This window comes from Miscanthus floridulus, chromosome 16, assembly GCF_019320115.1.
Source record: "Miscanthus floridulus cultivar M001 chromosome 16, ASM1932011v1, whole genome shotgun sequence".
Lineage (NCBI taxonomy): Eukaryota > Viridiplantae > Streptophyta > Magnoliopsida > Poales > Poaceae > Miscanthus > Miscanthus floridulus.
Window position 1 is genome coordinate 59,322,780 of NC_089595.1, and position 14,079 is coordinate 59,336,858.

At 39.9% G+C, this 14,079-nt stretch overlaps 1 pseudogene; it reads right to left on the reverse strand.

The window, feature by feature from the left end:
• Window positions 1-358: 358 nt before the first annotated feature.
• Window positions 359-788, reverse strand: LOC136512055 (uncharacterized; annotated as a pseudogene).
• Window positions 789-14,079: the final 13,291 nt, after the last annotated feature.

Below are 14,079 nucleotides of genomic sequence, written 5' to 3' on the forward strand. Positions count from 1 at the left end.
GGGGTCTTTAGTCTCGGCTGGAGACAGCAACCGGGACTAAAGGTCCCTTTCTAGTCCTGGACGGAGCCTCCAGACAGGAGTAGACTTTTACTCTCGGTTGGAGGGACCAACTGAGAGTAAAAGTTAACCTTTAGTCCCGGTTGGTAGCTTCAACCGGGACTAAAGGTCCCCTGCAGCAAAAGTCTGCCGCAGTAGCCGTTGGACAGGGACCTTTAGTCCCGGTTGGAGTTACCAACCGGAACTAAGGTTTCTCTAGTCCCAGACACGAAAAATACCGGGACTAAAGCCAAATTTCGATGAAAGTCGTTTCTCTACTGCTGCAAGCTAAGTAATGCAATTTGGTTATTGCATTGCTTGATTACTCTCCGAGAGCAAAGACAGTGGCATCGAAGGTGTCAGAGAGGCCGGTGCTGGTCTTGAAGGTGACCTTCTCCGGCGAGGCCTCGGGAACATAGACTTCGATAACGCTGAGCCAGAGCATCAGCTCCTTGGTCTTCACGCCGGTGATCTTCCCCAGCTTGCCATTCTCGGCGAACACCGTCACCTCGGAGGCATAGGACAACGTCTGCTTGATCTTCTTGAATGTGCTCGACCTTCTTCTTCCCCTGCACTAGCCACATGAACCCTGTCTCACGGTTGTACCCGAACTCCTGGATGTCCTCCGTTGGAAACAGACCCTTGGGGAGGCCAAGCTCCTCCAGCAGGTCAACGGACTTCTTCTTGCATGTGGCGTCTCCGGTGATGACCTCTGCACCGGCGCGGTGGCTCTCGATGGCCTGGGACTCCATGGTTTACGAAAGAGCTGTGAGTAGCGTCAAGAAAGAGTCTGTAGTTGTAACTGTAGCAGGCTGCTCTTGAGAGAGATGAAGTGTTTTTTTTGTGGTGGGAGATGAGCAAACAGCGCATATATATAGGCAGGCAGCTTCCACACACAGAGAAGCAGTGTAAGACGACGTGCAGTCTTGTTTGACTTTGTTGCCAGAAGGAGATGAATTTGACAAGGACCATTGTGGTGTGCTTTCAGGTCCGGTGTGCTGAACTACAAACTTGACCGTTTCTCTAGGAGTATCTAGCTTCAATTAATTGGTACATGTAAATTAGTTTAAACTCTACACGAGTAGCCAAGTTGCTACCTCATATTTCTACACAGCTCGATTTCTCTCAATGAATTGTTAGTATTCTTTTTCAATCAGAAAATTGTTAAATTTAGCCTTGTGTCGGTATAACTGGTGAAAAGTACTGAAAACAGGGTCCAAATCAGTACTCTAAATTCACAATCAGTGTACCGGTTCACTGTAATATCAATAAATTTCGTCTACTATAATGACTGTATTTAAATATCACCGGTTAACTTAGCAGCATAGGTATATTTTACTAATTTTTTCTAGACATTTATTTTAGCTATCCTCTTACTCATCCCCCTCTTCCCTTGTTGTATAAAAATCAAAAATCAACTTATGAAACATCAAAGTACAGTATAATGTTTTACAGCATCGACATAGGAGCTCCATTCTCAAAGGAAAAATACAAAAATTAACACTTCCAATCTCAATGTGGACAATACTAAAATTAATACTTACAAGTATTTTTTTTGTGAGTAAATACTTAAAAAATATTTAATAATACAAGCAAATATGCCAGAATGTTGGGCTTGTTGCTCGGTTACCTTAGCTAGCTACCTTTGTTGGGCTTGGCCTAACATTATTTCAATTAAATCAAACAAATTTTAAGAGCCACAATAAATGTTAGGTGCAATAAAGAAATAATCTCACTTTGGAATTTGATTAGAGATTGACTCGTCTATAATATGTCTCTATTACATGCACCTATTATGAGAGGTTGAGAAAGGTGCAAAGTGGCAACAAGCTAAGTCCGCGCATGTATCGAGCTATGCCGGGATTTGCTGACCAATACACCATAAGAATGGTGCGACATAGGGGTTTCGTAGCTTCAGACTATATGCCATATTGGACCACGACATCCATAATATAAGTTAATATTGACAATAATATGACAATATCATATTAAGCCTGTATCGAGTTAAAATACAACTTTAATAGATTTTTTTCTCATGTTGCAAAGCAGAGAAATATTTAGGTGTAAACATATCATAACTTTAATTTTCACACTATACATGTGTTGCTATAATTAACTATCAAACTTTTTTTGGCTTTTTTAAGGACCCATAAAAATATGTACTTACGGACATGTCAAGAGGATTGATATGTTTTCAGATGATGATGATTATGAAGGGAAACCTCTCTAGACTTTTCACATGGCAGCTTCTTTGGAGATTACAGCTAATTTATTTTGACTGAATTAGACTTAGTTCATGGTTTGAATATTGGTTGGACCATCGGTTGATCTATATTTTAAGAAGAACAAGTTTTTATTTCTAATCAAAACTACATCAACATACTTGGATTTATTAGGGAAAAGTCAATTCTCTAAAGACCTATAATATTGATTTATTGTTTGTCTTTGAAGTTGATTAGAATAGCGGAGGAATGTGGAAAAAACTGGACCCAAATGCCCAGTCCGAAAAAAGGAAACATGAAAGCAACTTGGAGCACAAAAAAAAAACTTGGAAACAACTGAACACAGACTTGTTCCGAACAACAAATCAGATAACCGAGCACAATAGACAAAAGGAAAAGAAAAAAGGAAACACCGAACGCGGAGCAAACGATAGAATGGCAACACACTAGAAGTCAGGCACAACTTCCCAATACGTACCAAAAGTCGTATGTGCAGTTATGTCATGCAAGCTCTCTGTATGTTCTAATTGATTATGTATTATATATCATGCAGTGCTTTAAACAACCTTATGGATCACTAGTATGTGGATACTACGCTTGCGAGTGCCTTAGATCGTGCGGCAAATTCAGCATCAGCTACAAGCAGCTCAAGAAAGCACAAGACTAGTGGATAAAGGAAGGGGGTCACCCGGAAGAAAGTAACTCAAACTATAGTGAACATTTGTGGATTCGTCATGCACAAATGCGTGCATCAAGGGGAAACGTTCTTCAGTGAGGAGAGCGAGTTAGCATACGATGAGAAGTACGAAAAGATCAAAAACTGGACCACCAAGCTACACTTCAGAGACTACAAGTTGCCAGATCTCCTTTGATTTGTTAAATAGCGGAGATCTTAGATTCATATGTGTATATATGACACGTAACTTGAATATTGGTTCGCGCTTCTATAAGGACGAGACACAAATGAATGTGGTATATGTATATATATGTTTGTGCTCATGCGTATTTTTTTGCTTTGTCTGTGTTTCAATCGTGAAAACAAATTTTCAATTCAAATTCATATCAGATGGCGGCAAACTATTTTTTAATCTAAAAAAATCATTAACAGAGGCAGACAAGTAACGATGGCGGCCTCCGTTAATCCTTTAACGGAGGCGGGCGACTTAGTGCAACTGCCTCGGTTAAGAGATTAATGGAGGTGGGCTACTTAGGGATTAACGGAGGTGGGCTACTTAGGGTGACCGCCTCCGTTAATAGCCATTAACCGAGACGGGTGTCTTAAGACGCCAACCTCCGTTAATCATTTAACTGAGGCGGGCAAAGCGCCGACTCCATATAGTAGGTCTATATTAATGCAGGCCATTCGACAAGAGGCGAACGCTTTGCCCATCTCGGTTGAACCATTTCGCCCGCCTTGTTTAAGTTTTGTGTAGTAGTGGATCCAATTGAAAAATGCTCTCTAAAATGGAGAAATAACTAGAATGAGATTCAAACAATCTAGCCATCAAAACAATTGTAAAGCAACAAATTCAAAGGTGTTGATGCTGGTTACTAACCTTAAAGCAAGAAGATCATGCCCATGCTTGAAAATCCAAGATCTTCATTGAGCATTTTGGTGAAGAATGGCCGTAACAATGGAGGGAGAGGTAGTTGAGTGCGCTCAGGGTGGGAGGAAGGAGGGAGGAGGATGTCGGCTTTATACTGTGCACCACACCATTGCCGATTCAAGCCAAAGGCCGACAGTGATAGCACAAGACCACTACCAGTTCAAGCCACGAATCTGCCGGGTCTAGCCACCAACCGTCCGTGATATGGACCTTCATTTCCGGTTTTTTGGGACCCTAATTATTTTCTTATTTTCAAGCTAAGAACCAACAGTGATGGGCCTGTAGTGACGGTTAATTCTATAGTAGAGTAAGAAACACATGTATAGTAAGATAGGCTTATGCAGCGCCTTGCTTTATCAGGACACACGTCATAAGTCGAGTGGTGCTCTCATTGATCACTCGTAAATATTATTACCTAATACTTTTAACTTATTTTAGAATATGACGCGAATGATAAACCTGAGACCAGATGGACATGGGTTTGTTATTTACGTGTGCCATAGATCTAGGCTCTAACTGTAGTAGTCCCGTCTATATCGTCTAAGGACTGTAATGTTGTTAGTGTTATCGGACATGTTTGAATGTACCACATATATATACCAGCTGAATAGATCCGAGAAAGCGAAGTACTTCATTTGTAGTTATTGGCTGAAATGTTTCATTGGCTCCCTGGGTAGTAGTCAAGGGAGACCTAGGTCAGATTGTTTCCACCTCTAGCTGATTGGGCTTGTTGAGAAATGTTTTTTTTTCCCAATATTTTTGGCGTTGTTATCCGTTTTTTGCGATTTTTTTCATGAAAAGCATTTGTAAGATGGACTATCTTATCTTAAGAACCACGCCCTCACGATCAGCCTTACGAACTGTCCCTAAAAATGTTTGGCTTGGATAGAGGTGGCTGCAAAAACCTGCTGTGTAAATTGATTTCATTTGGCTGCGACGACCACCTGTTCGCTTGAACTTATTAATCAGGCTTATCAATTATGGTACAATGTTTTTCTCTCACAACAAATAAACGAATAATACTTTTCAGCGAAGCAAACAGAGCCTAGTGGTATACACACTGAACTCATGACGACAAAAGCCTGCAGTACCTATAGTTGTGTTGGATGTTGTATGCACGAGCTAGCGTGACCAGCAGACGAGTGTTCAGTTCCTGCAGGAGCGACGGACGACGAACACTACTAGAGAACAGACTCTAGAATGATGTTTCAATTTGGCATTAGCTTCGGCATTTTTTGCCCCCAGGACTAAAGGACCCTTTAGTCTCGGTTGGTAATACCAACCGGGACTAAAGGTCCCTGCCCAATGGTCGTCCGCGGGGCAGGGATCTTTAATCCTGGCTGGTATTACCAACCGGGACTAAAGGTTTACCTTTAGCCCCGGTTGGTAATACCAGCCGAGACTAAAGCTTTTAGTCCCGGTTTGGGTGATGCCCCAGGAATAAAGATTAATCTTTAGTCCCGGTTTGGCTCCCCTAACCGGGACTAATTATCCCGGCCTATAATCCAGCTCATTTCTTCCTCCCCGAGCCCGAGCCATTCCATTCAAACTCACTGCCTCTGTTCTTCAGCTTGCTGTTGTTCTTGCTCTCTCCCCCTTCATTGGTGTTGCTCTTCGATTTTGGAGGTAACAAACTTAATCCTCTTATGTTTTATCAGTAGCTTATCTCATTTTACGATGTAGATGCATGTGTAACTTTATATGTTGGACTTTATTATGATTTTATATGTTATTTTTAGCTCAAAATCACATGATGATTTGCATATATGTTTGGATAAACAAAAGTTAAATTAGTTCATCAAAATCACGTCTCGCTCACCCTCGCTGGAGCACGCGCCATCCTCGTCCCCGGCGGCTTATGTGATCTTAGAATTAATTTTTCCATGAAATGAAAAACTTAGAAAATAGTTAGAAAATTTTAGAAAATCCGTACTAGTTGAACTTGCGGACCGTGTTCAGCTCGGCGAGCATGTTCTCTGCCGAGCGGTAACGGACGTCAAAGAGGAGCTTTGATTCTATGAGGGAGAGCGGCAACGGTCGTGGAAGACCGTGTTCCCTTTCTCGTAGAATCGGAGCTCTTCCTTGGCCAAGTACGGTGCTGTCCGGTGGAGAAATGCTTGCCGAGATGATCACGTAAGTAAGGTCAACTAGTACGGATGGTTATTTATTGAAACATGTTTTTGAGCAATAATTTAATGGATATTTGATAACTTCAGACCTACAAATGTCATCTACAAATGTTACTATCCTCGGCAACCTAAACGCCAGCGAGCTCGCCAATATCGAGCAGGTCACTTAGAATTATTTTTTCCATAAAATGAACTACTTAGAAATCATGCCTTTTATTTTTTAGAATTAAATTTTCCATGAAATGAAAAACTTAGACATAGTTAGAAAATTATAGAAAATCTGTACTAGTTGAACTTGCGGACCGTGTTCATCTCGGCGAGCATGTTCTCTGCCGAGCGGTAACGGACGTCAAGGAGGAGCTTTGATTCTACGAGGGAGAGCGGCAACAGTCGTGGAAGACCGTGTTGCATTCCTCGTAGAATCAGAGCTCTTCCTTGGCCCAATACGGTGCCGTCCGGTGGAGAAATGCTCGCCGTGATGATCACGTAAGCAAGGTCAACTAGTACGGATGGTTATTTATTGAAACATGTTTTTGAGCAATAATTTGATGGATATTTGATAACTTCAGACCTACAAATGTCATCTACAAATGTTACTATCCTCGGCAACCTAAACGCCAGCGAGCTCACCGATATTGAGCAGGTCACTTAGAATTATTTTTTCCATAAAATAAACTACATAGAAATCATGCCTTTTATTTTTTAGAATTAAATTTTCCATGAAATGAAAAACTTAGAAAATAGTTAGAAAATTATAGAAAATCCGTACTAGTTGAACTTGCGGACCGTGTTCATCTCGGCGAGCATGTTCTCTGCCGAGCGGTAACGGACGTCAAGGAGGAGCTTTGATTCTACGAGGGAGAGCGGCAATGGTCGTGGAAGGCCGTGTTGCCTTCCTCGTAGAATTGGAGCTCTTCCTTGGCCAAGTACGGTGCCGTCCGGTGGAGAAATGCTCACCGAGATGATCACGTAAGCAAGGTCAACTAGTACGGATAGTTATTTATTGAAACATGTTTTTGAGCTATGTGATTTCTATGTCATTTTGAGCTCAAAATCACATGATGATTTACAATAGTAAAATCACTTGATAGTTTGGTATTTTACTATTATACATAGTACATATTTCATGGTTTAGTTAGATAAATAAATAATTTTAGTTTTGTTTAAATATATCATTTTAGAAAATGTGAAATTTACACTAGTTTGCAAAAATAAGTATAGAAAGTAGATGACAACTGGTACCGGATCCTCGGCCTCTCGTTCGGTTGCGAAATGACTGAGGCCAGAACTCCCTCTCATTATCTGCGGCAAGTGTAAGCAGAAGATTGTGATGGAGTACCGAGTCAAGAGATAGGGACCCAACAAGGGTTGTGTTTTCTACAAGTGCCCAGATCGCGATGTGAGTTTCTTACGCATTTGATTATTATGACTAATAGACCTGCTTTTCTTGAATATTTTTGACTAAATATTTTTTGGCTTTAATTTTAGTGGGAGGGCAATGGATGCGATGGTTGGTATTGGGAGGAAGATTATGCTACATACGTGCAGAATTCGGGTGCGCTTGAGGTAGCGGCTGCTGATGATGAGGCAGTGAGCCAGCAGGAGAAGCTTATTGATATTCAACAGAAGAATGATTTGTCTGTTTTAGTTGCGTACGATCACGAAATAATTATGTTACTGAAGTGCATTGTAGTTTTAGTTTGTTTAGTGATAGTTGGGATTGCTTACGTTGTAGCCAGGCTTAGTTAATTAATCAACCGTGTGTGTGTCATCTATGTTGTGTAATAAAATACTTAATTATGTTCAAGGTTTTCATAATTTGTCGTGTAATGCAGATTATGTCACGCCATTGGATGTACAATGCCGATCGCCACTCTCAAGACTTTATTGAGGGCGTGCACTATTTCTTAGGTATGACCGAGGCAAATAAGCGGGATGGTTTCATGTGCTGTCCATGTGCCATATGTAAGAATTTAAAGAAATATTCAAGCTCAATGAGTCTTCATTCACATTTGCTTAAGTCAGGTTTCATGTCAAACTATATATGTTGGACTAAGCATGGAGAAAGCGGGGTCATGATGGAAGAAGGTGAAGGAGAAGATTTAGACATTGATGACATTATTGCTCAGTATGGTGCCTTTGATGATACTACAATGGGGAGAGATGAAGAAGAGGTAGCGGCAGAAGATGATCTCGGTGATGCTCTTGGCGATGCCATTCGTGATGCACAACAAGAATGCGAAAGTGAAAAAGAGAAAGTTAAGTTCGAGCGCATGCTTGAGGATCATAGGAAGTTGCTATACCCAATGGCCGAAGAGGGGCAAAAAAAGCTGGGTACAACACTGGAATTGCTACAGTAGAAGGCAAAGAATGTTGTATCCGACAAGGCATTTAGGAATTTATTGAACCTCATAAAGAAGATGCTTTCAAAGCTAAATGAATTGCCCACCACTACGTACGAAGCAAAAAAGGTTGTTTGCCCTTTGGGATTAAAAATCCAGAAGATACATGCATGTCCTAATGACTGCATCCTCTACCATGGCAATGAATATGAGAATTTGGATGAATGCCCGGTATTTAAAGCAGCGCGGTATAAGATCAGGCGCGATGATCCTGGTGATGTCGAGGGTGAACAACGTCCTAGAAAGAAAATCTCTGCCAAGGTTATGTGGTATGCTCCTATAATACCACGCTTAAAACGTTTGTTTAGAAATAAAGACCATGCAAAGTTGTTGCGGTGGCATAAAGAAGACCGTAAGGTAGACAATATGCTGAGACACCCAGCTGATGGGTCCCAGTGGAGAGCGATAGACAGGGAATTTCTAGAGTTTGCAAATGAGGCTAGAAACTTAAGGTTCGCCTTAAGTACAGATGGTATGAATCCTTTTGGGGAGTAGAGCACTAGTCATAGCACTTGGCCAGTTACTCTATGTATCTACAACTTTCCTCCATGGTTATGCATGAAGCGGAAGTTGATTATGATGCCGATCCTCATCCAAGGTCTGAGGCAACCTGGCAACGACATTGATGTCTATCTGAAGCCATTAGTTGAAGAACTTCTAGTTTTATGGAACAAACCAGGTGTACGTGTCTGGGATGAGTACAAACAAGAACACTTTGACCTACGAGCAATGTTGTTTGTAACAATCAATGATTGTCCTGCTTTAAGTAATCTTTCAGGTCAGACAAACAAAGGATATAATGCATGCACACATTGTTTTGATGACCTTGACAGTATATATTTGAAAAGATGTCGAAAGGTCGTGTACCTTGGCCATCGTCAATTTCTTCCTTTGAATCACCAAGTAAGAAAGAAAGGTAAGCATTTTAAAGGTAAGCCAGACCACCGGAAGAAGCCTCATAACCAAACCAGGGAAGCTGTACTCGCAATGGTCAAGGATGTGAAAGTAGTATTTAGAAAGGGACAAGGCAGCGAATCTGTTCCCAAAGATGCTAAGGGACATGCACCCATGTGGAAGAAGAAGTCCATCTTTTGGGAGCTACCCTATTGGCAAGTCCTAGAGGTCCGCAACGCAATCGACGTGATGCACCTGACAAAGAATCTTTGTGTGAACCTGTTAGGATTCATGGGTGTGTACGGGAAGCCAAAAGATTCACTTGAAGCATGCTAGGACTTGCAGGGCATGAAAGAACGAGACAACCTTCATCCAGAGAAGACAGATGATGGACGTCATTACTTAAGTCCTGCTAGCTACACGCTTAGCAAAGAAGAGAGGGACAGCATGTTCGAATGTCTAAGCAGCATCAAGGTCCCATCGGGATTCTCCTCCAATATAAATGGTATAATAAATGTGCCAGAGAAGAAATTCCTAAACTTAAAGTCCCATGACTGCCACATGCTTATGACGCAATTGCTTCCAGTTGCTTTAAGAGGAATTCTACCTCCACATGTACGTCTAGCCACCGTGAAGCTATGTGCATTCCTTAATGCAATTTCTCAGAAGGCAATCAATCCAGTGGAACTAGCTACTCTACAGAATGATGTGGTTCAATGTCTTGTCAGCTTTGAGTTGGTGTTCCCTCCATCCTTCTTTAATATCATGACACACCTCCTAGTTCATTTGGTGAAGGAGATTAGTATTCTTGGACCTGTGTTCTTACATAACATGTTCCCCTTTGAGAGGTTTATGGGAGTCTTGAAGAAATATGTGAAAGTTCGTTCTAAGCCTGAAGGAAGCATCGCCCAGGGCTATGGAACAGAGGAGGTCATTGAGTTCTGTGTTGACTTTATTCCTGACCTTGCCCCGATTGGCGTTCCCGAATCGTGACATGAGGGGAGACTCAGTGGTAAAGGAACTTTAGGGAAGAAAACATATATTGGCATGGAAGACGATTATTTCAATAAAGCGCACTACATAGTTCTTCAGAACTCATCATTGGTGCATCTGTACATCGAGATACATAAGGAGTTCTTATGATCCAAGTTTCCAGGGAAGACTGAAGCTTGGATTAGGCGTCAGCACATGGAAAGTTTCAGTGGTTGGTTGCGAAAAGAATGTCAAGGCGATGACAATATTGATGAGCAACTGTATTTGTTGGCTAGGCAACCATCATGGCATATCCTCACGTACCAAGGGTATGAGATAAATGGGAATACATTTTACACAGTTGCCCAAGATAAAAGGAGCACCAATCAAAATAGTGGTGTTCGCATAGATGGCACAGATCCAAATGGGAATATACAAACATATTATGGCCATATAGAAGATATATGGGAACTAGACTACGCACCTAATTTTAAAGTCCCTTTGTTCCGGTGCCAATGGGTGAAGCTGACCGGAGGAGGGGTAACAGTCGACAAAGAGTATGGAATGACAACAGTGGACCTCAACAATATTGGGTACAAAGACGAACCATTCATCCTTGCTGCCGATGTGAGTCAGATGTTCTATGTGAAAGACATGTCTACAAAATCAAAGAGAGTAAAAAACAAAGACATCAAGTCAATGATCAATAAGCCAAAGCGCCACATAGTTCTTTCTGGGAAAATAAATATAGTGGGAATTGAAGACAAGTCAGACATGTCAGAAGATTATGAAAGAAATATCCAAATTTCACCCTTCATAGTGAAGAAAGATCCAAGCATCATGTTAAATGATGAAGACACTCCATGGTTACGACAAGATCATAACCAAGGGTCATACGTCAAAAAAAATTTACTGTTGTGCCCGCATGATACAACGATGCACTGTTGTGACATAGTTTTATAAAGTCTATATGAGATTCAAGAATTTATGACTAGTGTTTGATAAAACTTTCTCAAATGGGAAAATGAGCTATGTAACAATTGTAGATCTTGCTAAGATGACCAAACTTGGTATTCAGAGATTTTTCATCTGAGGTCATTTAGTGTCTCATTTGAGCAAGTTTGACCAAGTCAAATTTGGTCAAATGAAAAAACAACACTTTGACTCTAGTATTATGAACTCTAAATGACTTCAAATTGAAAAGTTTTGAATACCAAGTTTGTTAAAATCATCAAGATCTACAATTGTTGTTTTGGTCAACTTTCCATTTGAGATAGTTTGGATGGTTCAAATTTGTGATTTTTAAACTTCAACGCATACAAACTAGTTTTCGGAACCCTAGATTGTCTCCAATTAAAAAGTTTTGAATATCAAGTTTGTTCAGCTCTTCAAGATATACAATCCTTATATAGGCCATTTTTTCATTTGAGAAAGTTTGAACAAAATGTAGTTCAAATTTCACAAGTGTGTGACATAGTTTTAGAAAGTCTATATGAGATTCAAGAATTTGTCACTAGTGTTTGATAAAACTTTCTCAAATGGAAAAATGAGCTATGTAACAATTGTAGATCTTGTTGAGATGATCAAACTTGGTATTCAAAAATTTTTCATCTGAGGTCATTTAGTGTCTCATTTGAGCAAGTTTGACCAAGTCAAATTTGGTCAAATGAAAAAACAACACTTTGACTCTAGTATTATGAACTCTAAATGACTTTAAATTAAAAAGTTTTGAATACCAAATTTGTTAAAATCATCAACATCTACAATTGTTGTTTTGGTCAACTTTCCATTTGAGATAGTTTGGATGGTTCAAATTTGTGATTTTTAAATTTCGACGCCTATAAACTAGTTTTCGGAACCCTAGATTATCTCCAATTGAAAAGTTTTGAATACCAAGTTTGTTCAGCTCTTCAAGATCTACAATCCTTATATAGGACATTTTTTCATTTGAGAAAGTTTGAACAAAATATAGTTCAAATTTCACAAGTGTGTGACATAGTTTTAGAAAGTCTATATGAGATTCAAGAATTTGTGACTAGTGTTTGATAAAACTTTCTCAAATGGGAAAATGAGCTATGTAACAATTGTATATCTTGCTGAGATGATCAAACTTGGTATTCAGAGATTTTTCATCTGAGGTCATTTAGTGTCTCATTTGAGTAAGTTTGACCAAGACAAATTTGGTCAAATGAAAAAACAATACTTTGACTCTAGTATTATGAACTCTAAATGACTTCAAATTGAAAAGTTTTCAATACCAAGTTTGTTAAAATCATCAAGATCTACAATTGTTATTTTGGTCAACTTTCCATTTGAGATAGTTTGGACGGTTCAAATTTGTGATTTTTAAATTTTGACGCCTACAAACTAGTTTTCGGAACCCTAGATTGTCTCCAATTGAAAAGTTTTGAATACCAAGTTTGTTCAGCTCTTCAAGATCTACAATCTTTATATAGGCCATTTTTTCATTTGAGAAAGTTTGAACAAAATGTAGTTCAAATTTCACAAGTGTGTGATATAGTTTTAGAAAGTCTATATGAGATTCAAGAATTTGTGACTAGTGTTTGATAAAACTTTCTCAAATGGGAAAATGAGCTATGTAACAATTGTAGATCTTTCTGAGATGATCAAACTTGGTATTCAGAGATTTTTCATCTGAGGTGATTTAGTGTCTCATTTGAGCAGCTCATCAAGATCTACAATCCTTAATGAAAAAACAACACTTTGGTGGGAGCAAAAATTTCAGGCCTTCAGTCCCGGCCCAGGCCAGAAACCGGGACTAAAGGGTGGGCGGAATTGCCTGCCCAAAAATACCTTTAGTCCCGGCTAGTAACACCAACCGGGACTAAAGATCCTTTAGTCCCGGCTGGTAAGCCGAGTCAGGACTAAAGGGTTGGACCTTTAGTCCCGGTTCGGCTTACCAGCCGGGACTAAAGGATCTTTAGTCCCGGTTGGTGTTACAAGCCAGGACTAAAGGGTCCTGGCCTATATATATCGAACGGTTCATCTTCTACTTTTCGATCTACAACGTCGATCTCGTCGTCTCTGCCGCGCCCGCGCCGCCGTCGTCGTCTACCCCCGCCCGGCCTCGATCTCGTCATCTCTGCCACGCCCGCGCCGCCGTCGTCGTCGAGCCCCGCCCGGTGGCCGTCGAGTCTCCGCCGTACGTCGTCCTCGCGCGGCTCTGCTTGGCCCCGTGGCCGGCCAGCACGCCCAGCCGCCATGCATGGCCATCCATAGCCTGTTTTAGATAGTTTTTAGATACTTTTTTTAGATAGTTTTTTTAGGTAGTGTTTGATATATATGTTAGATTAAAATGTATTAAAATTTAATTAGTAGTTTATTCTTAGTTTTTAGATAGTTGTTGATATATGTTAATTAGATTTAAATGTATTAAAATTTAATTAGTACTTTATTTAGATAGTTTTTTTAGATAGTTTTTATTATAGTTTTTGATATATTTAGTAATTATTATTCTATCTCTCTCTCTATATGTGTTAGATTTAATTTTGATTTAGTAATTCTATCTATGTATATATGTTAGGTTTAATTAGATTTAGTAATTAATTCTATCTAGAGATTCTATATGTATACATATATATGTACTTAATTATTTCTATGTGTATATATACATGTACTTAATTATTTCCATGTGTTGAGAGAGAGAGAAAATTGTATCTAGAGAGACATTCTATGTGTTATCACATGCATATCTAGAGATATACATATGCACTTATTCTATGTGTTGAGAGAGAGAGAGAGAAAATTGTACTTATGTTATGTGCCATAGTAATTCTATCTATGTGTTATCTTGAAG